Source organism: Tamandua tetradactyla, chromosome 18, assembly GCF_023851605.1.
Source record: "Tamandua tetradactyla isolate mTamTet1 chromosome 18, mTamTet1.pri, whole genome shotgun sequence".
NCBI classification, from domain to species: Eukaryota; Metazoa; Chordata; class Mammalia; order Pilosa; family Myrmecophagidae; genus Tamandua; species Tamandua tetradactyla.
The window spans coordinates 11,349,954-11,373,400 of NC_135344.1; the positions used below are offsets into that span (position 1 = coordinate 11,349,954).

The 23,447-nt window shown below is 39.9% G+C and overlaps 1 long non-coding RNA gene across 1 annotated transcript in view; it reads right to left on the bottom strand.

The window, feature by feature from the left end:
- The window catches only part of LOC143662720 (uncharacterized), an 86,079-nt gene extending 67,516 nt beyond the window's left edge, over nucleotides 1-18,563 (bottom strand). Inside the window, exon 1 of the long non-coding RNA XR_013165567.1 lies at nucleotides 18,468-18,563. This is a non-coding gene — a long non-coding RNA (uncharacterized LOC143662720). The remainder of the gene's footprint in view (nucleotides 1-18,467) is intronic.
- Between the last annotated feature and the right edge of the window lie 4,884 nt (nucleotides 18,564-23,447).

Below are 23,447 nucleotides of genomic sequence, written 5' to 3' on the forward strand. Positions count from 1 at the left end.
CAGCAACACTTGAAAACATCCCACTGGAAGATCTATAAATAGAAACCACCTCTAGCTCCCTGTTCTTTTCCCTTTCACCATCAATTTTCAAAGCAGGGATTCAAATAAGTCCAGTTGTGTGCTCCTCCCCCACCCCATGAATATACATCTGGCTCTAAAAGTGGTTGATACTGAAAGCGTTTTTTGGCTTAGGGTAGATTTATTCTTGGCTCTTTGTCTGTAAAGGTCTAGCCATATAAAATAATAATATGTCTGGGTGATACGTGCAGGAGGCCGTGTTATCAGCAAATTATCTTCCTAATAAGGAATCCATAAAGAGAACACTGACAGAACAATTAAAAGCTTATAACATCCCTGAAATCACTGTTTGGTTTTGACAAAACAATCTACTTAAATTTTTCAACACCTAATTAACACCCTCGATCAATGCCATTTTAATACATTAATGCATCATTCTGCAAATGCTAATGGTATATTAAATATGTTTGATCAATATTAAAGCAGGGGATGGTACCCTATTTTCACTAGTAATAATGGGCACTATTTTAAAGTTTTAACTGCTCTAGTTCCACTGCTTCATGGAACGTAATGAAATTTGCTAAGTTCCCCAGCTGTCTTTTACAAAAATTGCATCAAAGAATCTTACTTAACAGAGAAGAAAACTGCAATTTTTATTTAAAAGTTGGTAGTTTAAAATTGCCTGTATTTTAATGGTGCTGCAATAATGGGACACTCACATGGGAAAAAAATGAAATGTGACCCACCATATATAAAAAAAAAAGTGCCTGCATTTTAGCCCTTAAAAATCAATACTAGTCAGGGCAGGCCACAGTGGTTCAGTGGCAGAATTCTTGCCTGCCATGCCAGAGACCCGGGTTTGATTCCCAGTGCCTGTCCATGCAAAAAAAAAAATCAATACTAGTCAGACAAAGTATCTGGAGAGGTGTCCTGTGACTTTTAAACAATTTGTCTGTTCTAAGGAGAAAACATCGACAAAAAATGGAAGCTCACTGAGAGGTGAACAGGCATATTTGAGTAAGGGTCCCCAGGATCTCTGGGAAGAAATGTTTGGGAACTCTTATTTTTAAGGTTCAAAGTCAGTGACTGTCAAGAATGGACCTGGTTTCACAAGCCAAGGATCCAAGGCTAAGAAAAAAATGGCGTTAAAAAGTCACCATAAAGAAAGAAGTGATAGATCCAACAGGCTGGCTTGTGTAGGGGAGGAGCAGGAGAAGTCTGTTTGGGGAATATGAAGTAGCAGACACTGAGACTGTTTTGATCAGTCCCAGGCTGTCAGGTTTGTACTGCCCCTGCGCTGTACATTGTCCTCAAGCAGGGTGGGGTTTTGGAGGAGCCGATAGAATGGCCATCTTCCTTTACCTGTGACAACCATGCATCTTTGGTAGTCCCCAGACCAAGCAGGAGACTAAAGCCCATCCATAACACTGCTGAGACATGCCAAGAGAAAACGATTTTTCCAGCATTGTTAAATTTCAGTGAAACCACAGCAGAGCATAGCTAATTCTGAAGCAAAGGGTTTTAGCTACTCTGATAGATGCTTCCAATCTCGAGAGTTTAACAGAACTCGAATTTCACTGGCTTGAAGGGAACACATAGGATGTACATAAATAAGACTAACAACATCAATGCATTCCTGGGGGGTAGGGGGGGACATTTGGGGCTCCCTCTAATCCAGCATGGAGTGCCTGAATTATTCTTTGAGTTACTTTTAACTGATCATTTTTACAAATTTAAATTATAAAGCAATATGTTCTAATTAAATTTATAACCCTATTACTTGAGCTGGCCTTTGGCCAAGTGAATGTTAAGAAATGCCATAGTGAATCCCATCTGGGATCTGGACATATTCATTTTCCCCCTACTATACAGCAGTAGCCCAATTTCTCCCTGGTAATTAGAATCAATCATCCCAGGCAGTAAGGTGACCTTCTTCTCTGCCTATTGGATCAGCCAAGAAGGAGCCCCAAATGGCCAAGGGACAGTTTCGACTTTCAATTTAGCAATACCATGGCCAGGTTCCCCAGTAAAATCACTCATCATAAGAGCAATATGACCTTCAAGCTACTGACCTGAAAGTTTTGAGGGCAAGGAGCAAAATTTCCTCCTTATTTAACAGCAAGAGAGGTCACTTTTACTTTGTATCTACTTCTTTCCCTTCAGATCTGTGAATTCTGATTACGGGAAAGACAGCACCAAATATCAGTGGTGGTTTCAAATATATAAGGTGCTCAATACAGCTGGTACCCAACATCATACAGTTTGTCTCCAAGCTCATGTTATAAATGAACCAGCTTTCTATCAAGGCAGCTGTTTCTGGGTAACCAGCAACATAATGAATCCAATAAAGCAAGTGGAGGTAAGTCCATTAACATAAAAGGTGATTCTGTTGGGAACAAAGACTATAGGTTATCATGGGGATGGCTAAAGCCTTGTGCCCACACATGGTGATACTAGCACAGCCTGAAGGAAGAAAAGTCAAGCGCCCAGGCTGATAAGTGTCTGTCTTGAGAACGGCAGAGAAGTCTCCCACCCACTGAGGGAGGAAGAAGTATTCACTCTTGCATAAAAAGTGGGCCAACATTTAACAGCTTAACCAACAAACATTCATTATTTTACAGTTTCAATGTGCCAAACATCCAGGTGTCCCTTATCTGGGTACCTCTGCCTGATGATTTTTGACGAGGCTGCAGTCAGGCTTAAATAAGGGAGCAGCTACTTCTAAGATCCCAACATGGATGATGACTGACCTCCGAAGATCCATAGCAAGCTTAAAGTAACTAAGGGTTTTTCATGCACTCTCCTCAAAATCCTTCCAGCCTCTGTCCACTGCCCAGTTCCAAAGCCACCCCCATAAAATTAGGTATTGATCACAGCAACACCCCAGGTCCAGTGCCAAAATATGCACTAGTTTATCTACTTCTCTGTACCCAATTACATTACATCTTAGAAGCTTAAATTATAAATACTTATCTTATAGTTTATGGGGCAAGAATCCAGGTGTATATTGGCTGGATTCACTCGGGGTCTCTTACAAGGGTACAGCAAAAATGTCCATGGGTGCTGCCCTCCTCTTAAGGCTCAACTGAGGGAGGACCGACTACCAAGCACAAGCAGGTGTTTTTGGTGGGAAACTTCAGTTCCATGTCACATGAGCTCTCCATCTGGATGTCATCTGCTGCGGACCACTTCCTCCAGACAGAGGGCTTGCACAGGCAGGACAAGGAAGATAGAATCTGAAGTCTTTCTGTAACCTAATCCTATCAGTTTTCCCGTGAAAATCCATTAGCAAAGAGCAATTCACTAGGTCCAGCCACAGTCAAGAAGAGGACATTACCCAAGGTGTGGATTCCAAGAGGCAAGGAACATTAGGAGCCATTTTAAAGACAGCCTATCACTGAAGATAGGAATCTGACTTCTATATCATGTGTCAGTCCTGAGGGATTTTGTGTAGGGTTCTTCTTTGGCAGGTTGGAAACAGCAGCAGCAGTTGTCAGATCAGAATTGGCCAGAGACATTTGACATTATGAACCCATAAAAAAATCACCACCCTTGAAACATGGCTACTTTGTGCAAGGACTCACTGAGAAGCATGGAGTGCTTCCAGGAGAAGGTTAGGGGATGAAGTTGAGTGCAAGCACTAATGAGGTATCTCATCCACCTAATAACTGAAAGGAATTTATTTATTTGTGTGTCTTTTTTTTGCTGTCAATATTCTCTGATAGGAATGTTTGTGGGATGCAAATATGTTTACACTTTGTTTCCATTTCAGGACACACTCCTGTTATGTATTGAATTATGTCCTCCCAAAAGACATGTTCAAACCCTAACCCATGCCCTGTGAATGTGAGCTTGTTTTTTAAATAGGTTCATTGAAGATGTCAGTTAAGATGAAGTCAAACTCAATTAGGGTGGACTCTAATCCAGTATGACTGGTGTCATTATAGGGAAGGAGATTTGTGCAGGCATTAAGAACACAGAGAGCAAGAAACAGCATCTGATGGAGCAGAGATTGAATTATGCCCTAAGTCAAAAAAAGACAAAAAAAAAAAAAAAAAAAAAACATGGATTGCTAGCAAGGCATTGCCAGAACCCTAAAGCCTTCAGAGGAAGTATGGTCAGGGCAATTCTCTGATTCAGACTTCTAGCCTCCAGAACTGAGAGATGATAAATTCCTATTGATTAAGCCAACTAGTCTGTGGTACATTATTACAGCAGCCCTGGGAATCTAAGCAATGCCTTTCTGTTGGAGCTCTTGGTCACCAACCTTCTAGCCTTCTCTCCAAGTCTTTCTCTAGCCAGTCAACAATTAATATTTCTCAGGAATCAATGTGGATGCATGCCTCAGCCTGTTTTTCTTTCCACACAAAGTAGACCATCAGCTAGCCTACTCAATGTTCTGCCTGTAGGGACTCCCTCCATCAATGTCCTACAGGGTCAACCTGAGTAAGGTTATAAATCTCCAACTGTACAGTTCTTACCATTACAATGTAATCTTCGAAATCCTTAGTTGGACATTATCAAGTTATAGGAATGTCCTCCAGGGTTCACCTGGGTGGAATGAGGGAGACTAATATAACAGGATGAACAAGTACCATGATGTGAGCCACCTTCTGTTAAAGTTTACTTGCACCTTCCAAAGGCTGGGAGTCAGTCTCATAGTAACTGGTTCCAGTTTATAGCAGGATGCACATGCTTTGAGAGGTACTGTCATACTTTGGAATCTGCTACAGTGTTCACACTCAAGTGACTAAGCAGGGCAGGCAAACTGGAGCTGAGCCACTTCTGCTCAATGCTGGATTCCTCTAATGGACAATCTTTGCCCTGGACCTCCCTGTAGGTGTGAATAAAGACTTCTCAGAGGTGCATTACAGTCCCAGGCTCTTCCTGTCCAATCCTCCTACCTTCCCTCTCTCCTTCCAGAGTTATGATGCCTTCATTGCGGTCTTAAAGCTCTCCCTGGCTACTATGCTCCTTCTCTTCTCTGAGCCTTTACCAGAGTTTGCACTAATAAATCTTTCACATTTCTAATTTGTGTTGGTATCTTTGTCTCAGAGAAACTGAACTGGCGTAAGTGGCAGATTTACTTAGTACCCTAGGATGTAGCCCTACCCATGCTCAGTAGCCAAGGGACACTTTTCAAATAGAGAAGGGAGTGTGATCTTACTTCAAAACCTTAAGGTTCTGCATTTGTCCTTCTATTGGGAGAACTGGGATTTGCCACATGTTCCATATTGCTTCTGTCATAGTCATTTCCAGCATCTTTGAGCATGTGGTGTTGTATGGGCATATGTCAGAACAGTTTACATCTCAGGCGACAGAGCCATTTCATTCTCAGCCTCCTTGGTTACCCAGAAAATGGTCATGCTGAATGTGAATGGACAATAGTTTGTCTCCTGTCTTAGAGGGAAATACTGATGTGACCAAAACCAATGACCCCTAGAAACTTCACCAGCATGGCAGGCCCATGAGACTTCTCAGGATTTATCTTCCACTTTTGGGCATGCATATGTCTTTCTAAGACATCCAAGGTGCTTATATTTCCTGCTCACCGGGTCCATTTACCTTATGCTGTCATTTTAAAAAGTGCAATTTATGTTGAGATCTCAGAATGACCAAGACACCTCTGGACTTTATCACGGTGAGAGCAGAAGGGCTGACACAGCTCTGTGGTAGCTCAGCTAAGTTACAACTCTTCTCTCTTTTAGAAGAAAATGGTTTTTGTTTTCTTTACTGAAAACAATGGAGGAAAAAGTATTTGCTGGAACAAGAGCTGAATTCCAGGTGCCAGAGGCTGTGCTGACTACAACACAGAGAGCACATCTAAAATCACAGCCACAATTGATATCACCATCTCATTAAGCTCACAACTATTCCCTGTCATTCTCCCTTATCCTGCTGGTTCTTTCTGTGACCCAGGAAGCAGCTTAAAATATCAGCGATATGGTAAGAAGCAAAACCCCTGCGTCTTTCAAGTCTTTGAAAATTTCACTAATCATATCCTTTCCCTAAGGGACATGGAATTGCTTTGTTCTTACTTTCTAGATGGAGTATGGACATATATCCAAGGACTTCCTGCCTTTTCTGCCTTCACAACCCTTACTCCAGGGGTTAGAGAGCCAGTGAGGATATCCTCTGTCAATAACTAAGGATCTTAGTGCAGAGTCACTCATGCCAGGGCATATTGGCAATGTCCTCTCTTTTTGTGCACATTATCCCTTCTCAGAGCAGGGCTTGTAGTCATCTGTCCAAAACCCACCTACTGGGACACATTTCTGTTTATGGACCCACAGGCTACAAAAGTTAGTGGAGAAATCTACCCCAGGGGGCAGGCACTGCATGGGTTTTATGCAGGGAAATGCTGGTTCCCACAGGCAGGGTGGGGCCACCTGCTCTGCCATTAAGGAGGTCTGAGGGTTTGGAGGCCCAGAGCTCTCAGCCTCTGCCTACTGCTCTTAGCATATCTTAGTGCCCCGCCTCTCCCCACCATTGTGAATTTGATCATGGAATTGGCACTGCAACTCTGCCACCCTTACAGTCATGCCTTCAGTTGGAGCCTCAGGTAGTTTTACCCTGTGAATGCAAGAGGCAAGGAACTTCTGCAAGGCTTCCTCAAGGCCAACTGGCTGTCTACTGGCTTTTAGACAATTAGAGCTTCCATTCCCTCTTTGTCCCTGACTGTGCTCTCTGTCCTATTAAATCAGGTAACTCTGTGAACTTTATCAATAGTGTCACCTTGGTGACCAAGGACCACTGCTACAGGATCCCTCAACCCCTGGACCCCCAGCTGCAAGTGCACGGCAGCCTGAGCCAGCACCTGTGAGAATTTGAATAGAGATGCCACAGTGAAGTGGGCGTCAATTACTCTGACCATCTCTCCTCCAGTGAGGGCTTATCCATGAGCCTTTCAAATATGTGAGCAACCCAATCCCAGGATGCCATTCTGAGGGTCAGTTTCCTGGTTTCTTCCAGCACCCACTACTACATCAATCCCATTCCCTGTAGGAAAGAAGGGCACTTACAGTGGGAAATTTTAAGTGATGCTAACGGAGGGCACATTTCCTTGGGGGGAGTGGCAGTGTAAGGCAACAACGAGTAACAACAGCTGGGACTGACATAGGATGGGGGAGCTGTCACCAGAGCCGTGTCTCATCAGACCATAAGCCCCAACTCCCCTTGTATAAAACGGGAATAATCACGCCTAACATCTCACAGTTAACTTGAAAATTAAATGAGATGACATTTGCAATGTGCCTGGCATTTAAGTAATAATAGATTTTAAAATGACTAACAACAGTAACAATTTTAATTACTCACCATGGACCCAGCACTGCACTTAGGTAACATTTTTAATTTCCATAAGAATTCTATGAGGTAGATTATATTTTTATTTCCATTTTGCAACAGAAGAAAGTGGGGCTCTAAGAGGTTAAGTATTGTGCCCAAGATCCTGCAATTATTAAATGGCAGACCTAGAATTTGAGCTCAAGTTGTCTGGCTTCAGAGTCCTTGCCTATGAGAAACTGAGGTTTAGTAATGTTACTTGATAAATGTTGAATAGTTAGTAAGCAATGGAGCTGAGAGTTGAAGCCAGGAAGTAAAAGAGTTAGTCTGACAATAACCCCAAAAAAGGGAAGTAGAAGAATCCAGAAAAGGGTGAACACGCTTTATTGACCTTGTGGTCAAATTTTGCCTGACAAGGCTAAGGCACATGGGAAATATTTGAGTTAGAAATACAACTTGAATCCCTATTCACCGTTCCTTCCGTGAGGGCACACTTACCCTCTGGCTCTCATCTAGCACTTCATTACACGTGCCCCTTTACTCACAAAGACAAGCTAGAAAGAGGTTAATTTGTCAAGCTTAATAAAATAATAAAAGTATTCACAGTATAATAATATTTGTGTCTATATTTGCATTTGGGATATATTCTGAATACTTTATCATAGTGTATCAATGAACCAATGTTTTTCGGGAATTAAAATGAAAAAGCAATACAGAAGCGATGCAGCTGGTCCTAAATGTCATACTGACTAGCTACGTACATAACCTCAAGAAAATTCATGCACATATCTCCTATCTGCCAAATGAGGTGGTTAGAACAGATGGACTCCGTGGTCCCTTTCATCTCCCAATTGTTCCTTCAGAGGATGGGCTTCATTTCTTCACCTTCAGTGCTCAGGAATTCTCATGGCCCCCTATCAACCCCAGCATGTGATAGTGTGTCAAACAATACTTTTAATAGCTTCATGTGCATTCACCTAATTACTAGAAACATTAAGCACCTTTTTATACACACATGCACACACGTATATACTATTGGAAGTTCCTCTTCTAGTAAGTATTTATTTGCTTTTAGCTTTGGCCCAATTTCCACTGGATTGCAGTTTTACTTTTCCCTTGTAGCATGATATATAGATATTAGATGTCTTCTACCAGTCTAACTTTAATTTCCACTTTGTTTATGGTAAGATTTCAAAGATAAAAATGATTTTAATGTAGCCAAAACTATCTTTTCCCTTCATGTCATTCTCTATTTTTTCTTACATATATGTTTTTTTAATTTTTGCTTATCACAATAAAAAATTTTAACATACCTGGAGTTAATTTTTATGTAATACAACATTGTGTCTAAATTTATTTTTCAATATGAAATCATGAGCTGTCCCTAGAATATTTATGAATAGTTTATTCTTTCACCACTGATTTTTATTGCCACTTTGGTCACATAAGTGTCCATATACACTGGCTGGGCTCTTTTTTCTCATGCACTCTTTTGTCAATCTCTGCTTTAATACCACGCTTCCTTAATCACTGTTACTAGGTAGGAAATCACTATCTGGTAGGCTAAATTTTGTTCCATGGTTGTTGTTTTTCAAAATTGTATAATTTATTTTATATGATATAAATATACAAGCAAACTCTCAGGTGTTCTATTTCCTGTCGAGTCAGTTTTGATAAATTATATATATATGAGAAACAACTTGCAAAATTCCCTTGTCATTTTTTTAAGGCTCTGCAGCAATATTGCCTTATTTTCCCTAGGACTTGGAAAACTGTCTTTTCTTAATGAGCACTGTATGAGTTTATTAATTTCATTAATGTTTTCAAAGAAATAAATTTCCCTTTGTTAAGTTTTTCTGTTTTCTACTTTCTTCAACTGACATTAGGTTTAATTTTCACTCAGAAGAGAAAGGAATCATTCTGAAGACAATGTATAAAATCCCAATACAGATACTTTCCAACCTGCATCTGTACAACTCCCCCTCCTTCTTGTAAAAGTGAAAGAATTGTCTGCGTTTTTTCTAAGGCAAACCCTTTCTACATAAAGAAAGGAAGAGCATCAGAGATGAAATAAATGAATAAAATAAAATCCTTCTTTTTTTCTTATTTGTAAGTGATATAACAGATAACTCTTTGCTTAAGGCAATAATAGTGATAATGTACGGGGTGATTATAGCATATGGATAAGTGAAGTAAATAATATGTTATAAGGAATGGGGAAAAGGAATTGAGCATACTCTGATGTAAGATTCTTGCACTACACATGAAGCAGTATATTTGAAGGTGAATATGGATTAGTTTTATATGCACAGAGTAAACTCTAGGATAATCACTAAATTTTTGTGGATATGGATTAGTTTAACACATCATAAACCCTAGGACAACCACAAAATTTTTTCTAAAGTAAATTTAATTTATAAGTTAAGAGAAGATAAAATAGAACTATAAAAAATCCTCAATGAAAGCCAGAGAAATAGATAAAGGTGAAGAGAAACAAAGAACAAATGAGCTCACAGAAAACAGTAACAAGCATGGTATATATATTAAACCAACTATGTCGATAATCACTTTAAATGTGACTGGTCCAAATACCCCAAGTAAAAGACAAAAATTGTCAAAGTAGACTTTAAAAAAAAAAAGACCCAGCTATGTGTTGTCTACAAATAACCCATTTCATATATAGAAATTTGGATAAGGTAAAAGTAAATGGAGGGGGGCAGGCCACGCTGGCTCAGCAGGCAGAGTTATCACCTGCCATGCCGGAGACCCGGTTTGATTCCCAGTGCCTGTCCATGCAAAAAAATAAAAAAACTAAATGGAGGGGTTGCAAAGGTAATTCAGTGGTAGAATTCTCACCTGCCATGTGGGAGACTGGGTTCGATTTCCATGCACTTCCCAAAAAACAAACAAACAAGCAAATAAAAGAAAGAAAAAACAAATGAACAAAAATTCAACAAATGGTGCTGAAATATTCACATGAAAAAAGAATGAAATATGATCCCTGCCATACAGTATACAAAAAAAAAGTAAAGGGATGGAGAAAGATATGCCATGCTAACACTGATCAAAAGAAAGATGCAATATCTATATTAATTTTAGACAAAGCAATCTTCAGAACAAGGAAAGTAATCAAGAATAAAGAGGACATTATATAACAACAAATTCTCCAAAAAGACATAATCCTAAATATATATGCAACTAACAATAGAATGTCAAAATACATAAGGTGACAAATGGTACAACTTAAAGCGTGAGTTTGGCTCTTCATGACCTAAAATAAAGGCTTGCTCATATTTCCTAATAACCAAATCACAGAATTGGCATAATACATTAATACCTAAAAGTATACTACAAATACATTTCCAGTGTTGGTGGTTGTAATGAGGAGACTTGGAGCTATTGTTGTGATGTTTGCTCACAGCTCTTCATCCTCACATCTCCCTCTTCTCTTTGTGCCCCAAGACTGGACAAGCTCATAGGAAATCCTAGATTCTCCCTCATTTTGTGCTGTTAAAAAAGCCAAAGCACAAAAACCCCTTCCTATATGAAGGAACTCTCATCCAGCTCAGTCCACTTACCACATTAAAATTCAGGTAGTCACTTTTCCTTTCTCTCTCAAGACATTTCAGACCTGCCCTGCACTCCCCAGGGACCTCAGTTATGTAAGTCTTGTCCATATCCTCTTGGTATGTGTGTGTATGTGATGTCATTGGCCTCAACAGCCAAACAGCTTTGGGGGGGGGGGGGGGAAGAATGTCCCTCCTGCTTTTGCAAGGTGAACATAGCATTAGTATAAATGATTCATGCATGCATTAACTTCAGGGACTCTGCAACCAAAAGAGGGTACTCCAGGCTTTTCTAACTAACCCCATCCCCTGCCCCATGGGAACACTGTCTGTGGCTGCTACATTATGTACAATAACATCTTACCCATCTCCCACCTGCTCACACTCTACCCCCTTACCCTGCCTTATTCTGTATCTATCTATCCCACATGAGCTATAACTGTTTCTTTAATTTTATGTCTCCCCCTTTAAATATAAAATCTCTGAGAGCAGGGAATTTATCTGTTCTATTTATTGTTGCATCTGGGTCTAGATTAGAGCCTGGCATATAATAACAGCTAATTAAAAATTCATTGACTGAATGCATGAATGAATCATGAATGCTCTACCCTGTTTTGAGATGTTTATGCAAAATGTTTTTGCTTTTTATGTCCTAAGAAGACAAAGACATTTTCCATATTTAATTCTATTATGTTATTTGCTATTCTACAGGGGATTTAAAAGGGTAGGATTAGGTTTGGACACCTAAGAAATCCATCACCTGGACTAAAGATTATGTAGAATTTATCCCAAAAGTCCAGAAAATCACTTCCTTCTCTGTGCTCAGAATTTACTAAACAGGGAAGAACACCTTCTTTTTGTAACGTGCAGGAATTCTTACAAAGAAAATTAACGTGTGTGAGCGAAGACATTGTGAAATCCCTGCTGATGGTTTTCATGTCTCTGTGAGAGCAGATGCTGGCAGGGAAGCGGCTGGAAGAGGATGAATGGGGACCGTGAAAGCCACAGCACCAAAGATGAGGACCTAGAACTGATTTCTAATATGAACACAAGGTCATGGGTTTCAGGATGCAGGGTAACAACCTGTACGCTTGTTCCATAGTCTGAATTTCCTGCTGTAATTAGAATATGTAGAGGATTTCAAGTTTCCTCTAGTCACTGCAGTAAAAACTAAATATGCTCAACGTCATTCAATTACTCAACTTTACTCTAACACAGACCATACTCAGCATCCTATAGTTTAGCATATATTAGCATATGAAAATTCATAAACTCAGAAACTGGAATACAGGTTACCAGGGGACCGGTAGAGGTGGGGAATGGGGACTAAATGCGTAATCGGTATGGAGTTTCAATTTGCAGTAATTGAAAAGTTTTTGTAATGGATGGTACTGCTGATGGTACAACATTGTGAATGCAATTAACACAACTGAATTGTATAACTGAAAATGGATAAAATGGGAAATTTTAGGTTTTATATATATTACCAGAATAAATTTAAAAAGAAACAGAACTGTACAACACAGAGTACAGAATGAATCCTAATATAAACTATGGCATATAGTCAATAGTATAATTATAATGATATTGGTTCATTAATTGGATCAAATGAATCACATGACTGCAAAATGTTAACACTAGAGAAAACCACATAGGAGAGAGAGGTATATGGAAACTCTGTATTATCTGAATGATTTTTCTGCAAACTTACAATTGCTCTAATAATAAGATAAAGTAAACATTAAAAAATAAAACAGCCAAACAAACAAAAAACACGTACTGCTGCTAGGTCCCATATTAGACTTTGGGAAACAGAAATGAAATGGCAATGGTCTGCACCTCAAGGAGCTAAATGACTAGCGGAAATAGGATGGACACAATTCCAATAAAAGGGCACAGTTATAATCGAGGTACATTGAAACAGCAGACTTAATATAATGGTGCTATATTAGAGACTAGAGGGAATACATAAGAATGAACTCTTAATTGTCCCTGCCAGAGCTAGGGATAGCTTCCCAGAGGGAAATCACTTGTACCGAGACTTGAAAGCAACAACAGAAGTCTGCCACAAGACCAAGGTATAGACGCATCGTGGGTTCTATGTAGCTGAGCAAGTTGCTCATTTTATGCCGGCAGGAGAAAAAACTTATTCAATATTCAAGCCCAGCAGATATATTTATATTTGCCACTTTATTGATTTTCTATAGATGTAAATATTTATTTGTATGTGCCATTTCTCTTTACTGATTTTCCTTTATTATGGATACACTGGATTGTGTTGTTTGTGTTTTTTGTTTTAGGATATCTATGGAAAGAAATGAGTTAAAAATAAAAAGGTTTTATAAGTTATTTCAAGCTCTGTATTTGCTGGTGTAACTCCAAGATTGTTTTCCAGCTATTTACCTTTCAGCTGTAATATCTACCTGTTAAAGTGAATAAAAATTCAGCAGTCTAAAATATAATTAATGGTCTCCCCATCACTCTCTCCAGTTTACTATCATTTGTTAACCATTGATAGCTAGTAGCAACTTCCCCTTCCATATTTCCTTACTTTCTGCATAAAACCATATTAAACAAATATGAATACATACGGTAATTTCTGATGTCTAACTTTATTCTACAAGTGGTATTCTAGGTTGCAAGTTACTGAAATGCAATATATCTGAAATGCAATGGCTTTTAAAAAGGGGAATTCATTAAGTTGCAAGTGTACATGTTCTAAGGCTGTGAAAAAGTCCAAATTAAAGCAAGGCTATCGTGTGCATGAGTAGTTCAGTGGTAGAATGCTTGCCTTCCACAAGGAAGACCAGGATGGATTCCCGGACCACACATCTAAAAAAAAGCAAGACTATAGAAATGTCCAATCTAAGGCATCCAAGGAAAGATACCTCGGTTCAAGAAGCCCGATGATGTTCAGTTTCTCTCTCAACTGGAAAGGCACATGGTGAACATAGGAAAGTCTACTAGCTTTCTCTCCAGGCTTCTTGTTTCATGAAGCTCCTCCAGGGGTGTTTTCTTCTTTATCTCCACAGGTCTCTGGCTGCCTGGGCTCTTAAGCTCTTTCCAAAATGGTTCCCTCCTAAAGGGCTCCAATAAGCAACCCCACCTTGAATGGGTGGAGACACAACTCCATGGAGCCTATCTAATCAAAAGTTACCAACTGCAATTGGGTAGGTCACATCTCCATGGGAACAAACAAAAAGTTCCCACCTAGCAACACTGAATGAGGATTAAAAGACATGGCTTTTCTGGGGTCTACAAACTCAAATTGGCACAAGTAGTACATCATATATCATGCATACTCTTCTGTAACTTACTTATTTTACATAACATTATGTCATGTGTACATCGTAAATATTTTCAGCAAAATTCAGTTATTTACCCAAGAACTACTGAGGGTCTACAAACTGCTAGGCCTTGTGCTAACCACTGGAGAATCAATGTGGGATGGGGCATCTATGGCCCATGCCTGCATGGGACTTAAAATCTGCAGGATTATATCATTCTCTGAACTATGCATTTTCATAGTACTGAGAAAACTTGAAACTAGTGGTTGGAAAGTAACAAAATGTTGAGTGTAGAAGGAAGAGTGTCTTCTTTCATTCAAAGAATTCAACCACTTATTGAACACTAACTTTACCGAGAAAAAAATTGTTCCTTCTCTTAGAGAAGGAGAGGAAAAAGCTATGTTTCTGTGTATGTGTATGACTGATCAACAGATAGGTAGGGAAAAAGAGAGAGAGAGAGAGAGAGAGAGAGAGAGAGAGAGAGACAGACAGACATTAGGTGGTGATAAGCGCACTAGAGAAAAAATAAAGCAAGTAGGGTGGGAGGTAGTTCCAGGTTGGGAAGAGAGAGGTGTTTGCTGTTACATGTAGGAGGCAGGGGAAGCTCTTCCTCACAGGATAATATTCTAGCAGAAAAATGAAGAAAGTAAAGGAACAAGTTATGAGGATGTTTGGGAAAAGCTCTTCCAAGGTTGAGGAATTGCCAGTGCAAGCCCTGAGGCCCAAGGGGCTGGGCATTTTCAGGGGTAAGTTGGCCCTAGTAGCCTAAGAAAGGCAGAAGGTCAGAAACGAGGTCACGGTCATCTTCATGAGATGGAAACCAACAGAGGGCTCTGAGCAGAGAATGACCCCAGCTGCTGTGTAGAGCTCCAATGTTTCAACAGATGCAGAAGCTGGGAGACCAGTTAGAAACCAAATGAAATACTGCAGACAATGGGTCATGTGACTGGACCAGAATGTTTAGTGAGGATGGTATGTTCATATTATTGGCATTTATGCTAATCAGTTTGAACCTTTTATATTTGTTCCTTATTAAACAACTTTCTAAAGTAAGATGAGATTAATTTACATTCATAATAGAGACCATACAGACCTATCTGTTCAGACGGAGAAGAGGAATTGAAATGGGAAAAAATGAAACATAAATCTTGCCAAGAAAATTAAGGAATTGGTAAATGGAAATAATGATTTAGAACTATATCACAAAATGATTTAGAATCATCATAGAACTTATTCTCATAAGTCTAAGTGAAATAGTTAAAAAAACAACAATAAATAGTAAGGGATATTTTTAAATCAAATTTTTAAGTACAAAAATTGTTTTAATGGGTAAAAATTTAATAATTAAGCTTTATAGCTTCTTTATCATGTAAGAATGTCAAGTGTGTGAAACTACTTACTAAATTACAGTCATGCTTTCTTAACCCATCACAATCCTGAGGCAAGGTTCATTATTATTATTTATAATTGCTGCCGTGATTATCCAAAGGACTGGACTTGGTTAATTAGCCCTTTTGAATGCCCCATCCTGTCTGATTCTTCTTTCCTCTTCATTTCAGGCTCAGTGCACTTTCTGTTTTTATTTGTATTGAACTTTAACATTTCAATTTTCTGTTTGCTTTTAAAATCCAGGCTAATTAGAGGACTGCAAATTCTTGCTGATGAAGAAATTTTTGGACAGAGCATGTAATTAGAATATCTGAAGGGAGAGCGACTTGGACCCCCTGGGAAGGCAGGCCCTGGGGGTAGTATTTTCCTGCAGGGTGTTACACATGTTTGCAATTAACCTGGTGTTCAGGACACGACCCCCCATTCATCTCCTCACATCCCTTAGCTGGGATTATTTCAAGGTTTGCCCTTTTATTGGCTGTTATTGGTTGTGGTGAACCCTCAGGTCAAAGGAAAAAGGCCTCAGAAGGAAGCCTCATCATCCTGTAGAAGTGATCACAGTGCCTGTTATTAGAAATGGAGCACTGAAAGCTGCTAGTGTGCCTTTCGTCCTCCATGGAAGTGCTCCACTTAGGTTTCAATATATGTTACGGTTATTTCCTCAGTAAAACACAGCACTTGGCAGCATCGCATGCACATGCCCACACACTCATTTCCTACTCACGTCACAGAAATTATTTGAAATGAAATTACCATCTCAGTCGGGGACCAGCTGGGCCAGAAAAGGACCTCGGTGCTCTTTATCAACTAAGGGTTGTAGCAGGTTCTGTCCACTTCCCCCTCATGCATTCGTTCTGTATCTATTTAACAAGCACCTACTCTGCTCCACGCACTGTAATTTGGATTGTGGCTACCAATATGCTAACTGTGAGGTGCCCCTGACTTCAGAAATATAGAGCACATAAGAGCAGACAATGAATACTTTAATCGGCACACAAATCAACCCAACGGCCAGAAGAGAGTTTGGCTCCAGCCTCTGCATTTTCTAGCGGTGGAAGCACACACTTAGTGGTAACACAGAAGGACCATCTCCATCCGCTTGGGGACAAGATGAGACTCCAGGGAAGAGGAAATGTGAAGGACAAGCAGAAGGTTGCGAATGTTCCCTGTTGATTCTGTTTCTCTAGAGAACTCTTAAGTAATACAACTGTCATGGTCAGGTTCATGTGTCAACTTGGCCAAGTGGTGGTACCTGTTTGTCTGGTTGGGCAAGTGCTGGCCTGTCTGTTGCGATGAGGACATTTCATATAATTAAATCATGATCACATCAGCTGCATCCACAGCTGATTCCATTTTTAATCAGCCAAAGGGAGTGTCTTCTGCAATGAGTGATGCTTAATCTAATCACTGGAAATCTTTTAAGGAGAATTCAAAAGAGACAGGCTCTCTTCCTGCTTCAGCCGGCGAGCCTCTCTTGTGGAGTTCATCCAGACCCTGCATCGGAATTGTCGGCTTCACAGCCTGCCCTGTGGATTTTGGACTCTGTGTTCCCATGGTCACATGAGACACTTTTATAAATTTTGTATTTGCAAGTGTTAAGCAGAAGTGTTTACGACTGTGTGGTGGTGACCGTGTGAGGAGTGACAATGACTGAGGAGAGGAGTTTCAATTATGTACAAATGCACAGAGCCAGGGAGTGGTGTGTTCAGAAACAGATTTAGTTCTGTGTGGTCAGAAGAGGGCAAGAAGAGGAGTGAGAGAAGATGAATAGACTCCCAGATAGCTAATGAATCAAAATAGATGGCTGCTCCCCTAAGGCACTGATAAACTCATGAAGACCTTGACACAAATGCCAAAGAAGAAATTCAAATCATGACCCACAGGTGAGAGAGAGCTGCAGGAAAGGGGCATGATCACATGGGAACTTGTAAGGTTCCTCTTCTTGTAGCTGGAAAGGTAAGGCAGAAGGGTGGAACTAAAGGCAGAGACAACAAAGACTATGGAGAAAATCTAGAATACTAGAGATGAGCCCCTGAGATTGGGTGATGAGGGAAGAGAATGGGAGTGGGAAAAAGTATAAGAGGTTCTTAGGAAGCGGACTAATGTGGTGGTAGATTAAGAAGAGTGAGGATGTGTGGATGAGCCCCAGTTTTCTGACTTGGAAGTGCATAAATGAGGGCGATCCATGAGGCAGAGGCTCCAAAGGATGCTCCACCACCCAGCAGTGAAGCAACTCTGAAATGCACCCCTGAAGTGAGATAATAACAGTATCTGTTTCACAGGGATTTCATGAGGATTAAATGAATTAAGATATGTAAACTAATTAAACTGCATGGGCACAGAGGGAGCACTAAATGAGCATTAGCTGCTATTATTTTTATAGGGACCTGGAATGTATCATGACTCTGACCATCAAATTGAAACGTCTATTACTGGATAAATTCTGGATTAGCTGCAGAGAGGGTTAAATTTTCCTCATAAAGTAGACAGAGTAAACCCACAGACAATTCCAGAAATTTCTAGAATAAAACCTGTTCAAGTTTTTGAACATTGCCATTTTGGAGAAAGGCAACATGTGAGGGGAGTCCACAAAAAGTTTGAAGTTGTTTTAGGAAGAGGCTGGGAAGAGGCTACAGAATTTGGGCATGCTAAGACAGACTCTAGACTGTAGTTAAGGAGTAGTTATCCCACATCTTCAAGGCTGCTACAAAGATAGGAAAGACGCCCAACGTTGTTGGAACCAGCAACCTGGCATTCATTACAACTCATCCAATATTCTAATTCATCAGTTTGTCTCACAATTCTGCCCAGTATTAAAAAAAAACGTGATAATCTATTTTAGTTGTATTGATCATAACGAACCATCCTGAAACGTAATGACTTAAGACAAACAAATAAACAAAAAACACATTTATCTGCTTACCGTGAACGTGGGTCACAATCTGGCCTGGGCTCCGCAAAGCCGTTCTTCCACTGGTCTCTCCTGGGACAGCTCATGTGGCTTCAGAAATCCAGCAGCTCCGCTGGGCCTGGAAGAACAAGGATGTCCTGACATTGGTGGTGGCTGAGGCTGGTTGTGTGTGGGCTGCACATCTCCAAAAGGCTACTTCTGGCTTCTTCACAGGGCAGTTTCTGCTTCCAAAAGAGTGCGGACAGAAGCTGCAGGCCAACCTGGGCTCAGAACACACGTCAGCTCTGCGGCAGTCTGCAGGTGAAAGCAACCACAAGGTTGGCCCAGATTTACAGGGTAGGGAAGTAGACTTTACCTCTCAATGGGAGAAGTTGCAGCATCCTTGGTCATTAAACTTAGCAGGTTAATCTCTCTAAGGCAGGAGGCACTTCTTAGTTTTTAATTTTGTATTTCCAATTCCTCATATACTATTTTTTTTTAATTTATATTGAACAAGGCATGGTTTTGTAGGTTTACCTCTCTTGCAAACATCTGAATTTCTGAGTTAGGAAAAAAACCTTCTGTACTAAAATAGAACCAGATTTCCTAAGATCAACAGCAAACACTGAATCTCGATAGAGGGAATAGATGCCCTCTCTCATAGCCATGACTTTTCTCTACAAATTTACCTTCCCCCTGAGAAAGCTCACTTTTTACTGCTGCCAACTTCATGTACGTGCTTCCTTTAAAACTATAATGCAGATGATTATGGCCCTGCCACTGTGGGATCAACCATGCTATCTTCACCAAAAGTGGGGAAAAGAAGTGTAACAATTAAGGTATCAGTTGCAGAGAGATTCAAATAAAGTCAAGAGACTGCTCTGGAGTTCATTCTTATTTCAGTTAGAAATTGCAACCTATCATAGCTTGCCAAACCCCAACCAGTTCTAAAGAATACCTGAGGCAATATATAAGATTCTACCATGGTTCCATGCACTAGGATAACTTTCCAGAAAGTTACCTACAACCTCCAGATGGGTCCCTGATCCAGATGAGTCCTGAAATGCTGAAGGACCAGCCTCTCCAGAACATCAGATAATGTCATCTCCCTACCCTATATTACTGATAGCCCCTTCAAACATGAAAAAATTAGAATGGCCATAGCCCAAATACCCCTAAAGAGAGGGATAGAAAGATCAAAGGTGTTGGTGGAGTTATACAGAACAGGTAGGGTTTAACAAACAAGTATGCTTGCTGAATCATTATACTGATATTTCTTTTAGTCTCTGGTATCTTAGAGCAGATAAAAGTAAAAACCTAAAATTGTGGAATTGTAACCCAGACCAAACTCTGAAATCTGTTCTACAGCTAATTGTGGTGCTGTGCTTTAAATTTATTGTCTTTCTATATATATACGTTATTTTTCACAAAAAAGAGAAAAAAGTCAATTATGATGATAAAACATATTTATTCCTTCCAGCCTCCAAGGTCTGGAGGAGCTAGAAGGAAAAATCTGAGAGGATTGTGTGGTAGCCTAAGACAAACTCTGGGATCCATCCTGTAATTACTTGTTGGAGAGTGCTTTGAAAATTACTGTTTTTTTCTTTCTTTTCTTTTTATATATGTGATATTATACAATAAAAAAATAGTTTTAAAAAAGGTGAAAAAATATATAACCCAAGAGCTGTTCCTTGAGAGTCCATTTCATCTTAGATGAAATAACCCAAAACATTAAACAAGGCTTTGCTATGGAAATAAATGTCAAGAATAATTTAAAACCAAATTTGGCTTGCTCTCTAAACTGTAGGCACCTATCCATGATCTGAGTACCCCTTCAGGCTTCTACCTACACTGTAGGTAGGTAGAAGCCTGTGAATTTCAACATCTGTGCTGCCCAGTGTCTAAACTCCGGAAAGACAGCCTTGGAGCATGGCAGCAACTTTTCCTCCCATCAGCCTCAAAATCATGCTTGCCTGCCTGACGTCCTACCTCTTTCAGACACCAGCTCCAGGATTTTGGTCAGGGAGAATCAATTCTCTATTCACAGGGATATGACCTTAACCTGTGGTCTTTGCTGAAACCCCAAGAGGAGAGAACCAATTATACCAATTACATCATGTGGACATACAGCAGGCATGCACTAGTGAGCATAAGAATGCTTTGTGATGCAGTTCTTTAAATTAAGAAATATAAAAAGGTGAAGGTGGTCCAATACTATATATTTCTTTTTCATTCACACAAAGAAAGATTTTCTGATGTGTCAGGGAAGGAAAGGAGGACATGGAGGGTTGGAAGAAATGCCCAACCTAGCTTAAAAACTCTAAAAAGATAGTAGTATCATTCCTTAAGTGACTTTAAAAGATGTTCAATGAAGCTAGTTGGCTCTAGATATCTATGCAGCAAAAGATGCTGGATGTTATATGACATTATGTAACTTTGCAATAATAATTTTCACTTTTACATAACACTGATATTACTCCTTATTTCATGGAATAAATATTAGGATAGAGCCAAGGCATCAGACAAATGATAATTTAGTTTCAAAATATCCTTAAGGTCATTTAATCAACAAAGGATAGGTAGGTCTAAATTAACCTGGTTATACTACATTGCAAGTAAATCTAAAATGGAACTCAAAATTTTTCCTTAATTTGTCATTCATAAGCATAGTATCTTTTTTTTGCAGTTGTGAAACTTCTAATTGCATCCTCAAAGCTAGAGCAGGACCTGTACAATTTAAAGGAAAATGATGACTAAAGTACATAGGACTATGAATGGAAAAGATTTCCCTTTTATCTCCTACACTGCCATGTTGGAGCCAAAATTACAAGAATGCAGAAGATCCAAAGATCTTCATATAGAAAGTGTTTTAGTTTGTCAATGCTGCCGGAAAAGCAATATACCAGAAATGGGTTAGCTTTTGTAAAGGTAATTTATGAAGTTACAAGTTCACAGTTCTAAGCCCATAAAAATGTCCTAACTGAGGCATTCAGGGAAAAATACCTTGCCTCAAGAAAGACTGATATCTGTCACATGGGAAGGCATGTGGCTAGCATCTGTTGCTCAGTTCCCAGTTCCATTCTCCCCACTTCTGATGCTACTGATTTTCTCTCCAAGCATCTGCGGGCCTTCATGTACCTTCTCCAGGACACATCTCTGGGTTCTGGCTTTCTCAGCATCTCATGGAAAAACATATGGAGAAATCTGCTGGGCTTTGAATCCCCAAACAGTCATATCCAGGTGTTTGTTCTCTCTGTAGTTACTCCAAACATCTCCAATGTCTGCGACTCGGTCGGCTCTGAAGCAACTTTTCTCCAAGTGTCTGAGCTTCCTCCAAAATGTTTCCCCTATTAAAGGACTCCAGTAAACTTATTAAGACCCACCTTGAATAGGTGGAGTCCCCATCTCCTTCTAATCGAAAAGTCATTCCCACAATTGGTTGGGTATGTTGCAGCTCCACGGAAACAATCCAAAGTTTCCACCCTAAACAATAGACCTGCCCCTACAAGTTTGGATCAGGAAAGAAAATATGGCTTTTCTGGGGTACATAATAATTTCAAACCAGCATATTTGAAGGAATTGAATTTAAAGGAATTCATATTTCAAATAGAAATATAAAGGAAAAAATCAATGTTAAGTTTGAAATTATTTAAATGAGCAAATAAGAAAATTTAGTTTCATATTTGAAGAGAAAATATATGAAAAATTTCATACAGAAAAGAACAAAAGGAGGAAAGCATATTTATAGCAATAGTGGTAAATAATATTTACTTAGAGAACTGCAAATTATTTTTATTAGAAATTAATTGAGCTGATGCTCCAAATGGATTTTCACACTTTGCATCAGGAAGATGTGCCTCAGTCTACCCTAGACTTGTTCAAGATGGTCATGAACACAATGTGACTAATCCCAGCCATCAGTAATCCCTCTTTCACATAATTACACAGTTCACTGGGTTAGTGTATTAGAAAGATTCAGAAAGAGGTGATTGCTCCAAGGTCTGGCTGTAAATCAGCGTCCCAGTCTTTCACCCAGGAGATTAGCTACCATAAATCCTTGATTGCTGCCACCTCAGAATGAATACTTTTATATAAATTGAATATAAAAGACTAGACCATCCTTTATTAAACATGGATTTAGTTCACTATGCAAAGTGGAAAGAGTAGATGCCAGAAGAAACCAGAACCCATAGAAGCATAGGTGCACATGCTGGAGATTTAAGAGCATTATATAATAGCAGATCATTTTGGTTCCCAAAGCCCATTGTTAATATCCCAAACCAAAGCATTTGGCCTGCCACTAAAGTTGCTCTTCAGTATCAGTTATGAATAAACTGAGTAGCACAGTGAAACAGGCCTCTTGATTCTCCCATACCTGCTCTCCTCCCATCGCTAAGCCTCCTGACTCCTGCCCAAGCCTCTGATACCTGCAGGGACATTCCACTTTCACAGTTTCCCCAAAGAAACACCCCATACAGGCTGAATCTTCCCAGACTCTCATGATCCAGACAGTGTATCATCTCTCCCATCATCGAAATTTATCTTTCACTTCAGGACTCTGCCAGTTCATCTGATTATTTGATTGAGCCAAAGTGTGCATGGTTTATTTAGGCTTGCTCTGTTATCACTGCCAGTTATCATGTACTTGTCCACTGGTCTCCCCCAACCAATGAGCAGGCTGAGGCTTCCAGAAACTGCAGGAGGAAAACCAGAGGGAAAAACAACTGGGGAAGCAGGTGGGACTCTCGTTTCCATTCAAGTCATGCTGAATTTGTGGCTGTCTGCTCTGTGTAGGTTTATGAAGAGCACCGACCTACAATGTCTTCCTCTAAGAGATGCACCTGATTGAGATGGAATCCTGAAACTGACAGCACTTTATTGCCTGGCTTGTGTCTTCAACTCACAATTCAGCAGAGAGTGATACATAAACCCACAGGTGTTTCAATGTCTTCCTGGGAATCATCAATGAGTCGTAGCCTTCTTCATGCTGGGAAAGGGCCAGGCAAAAGTAAT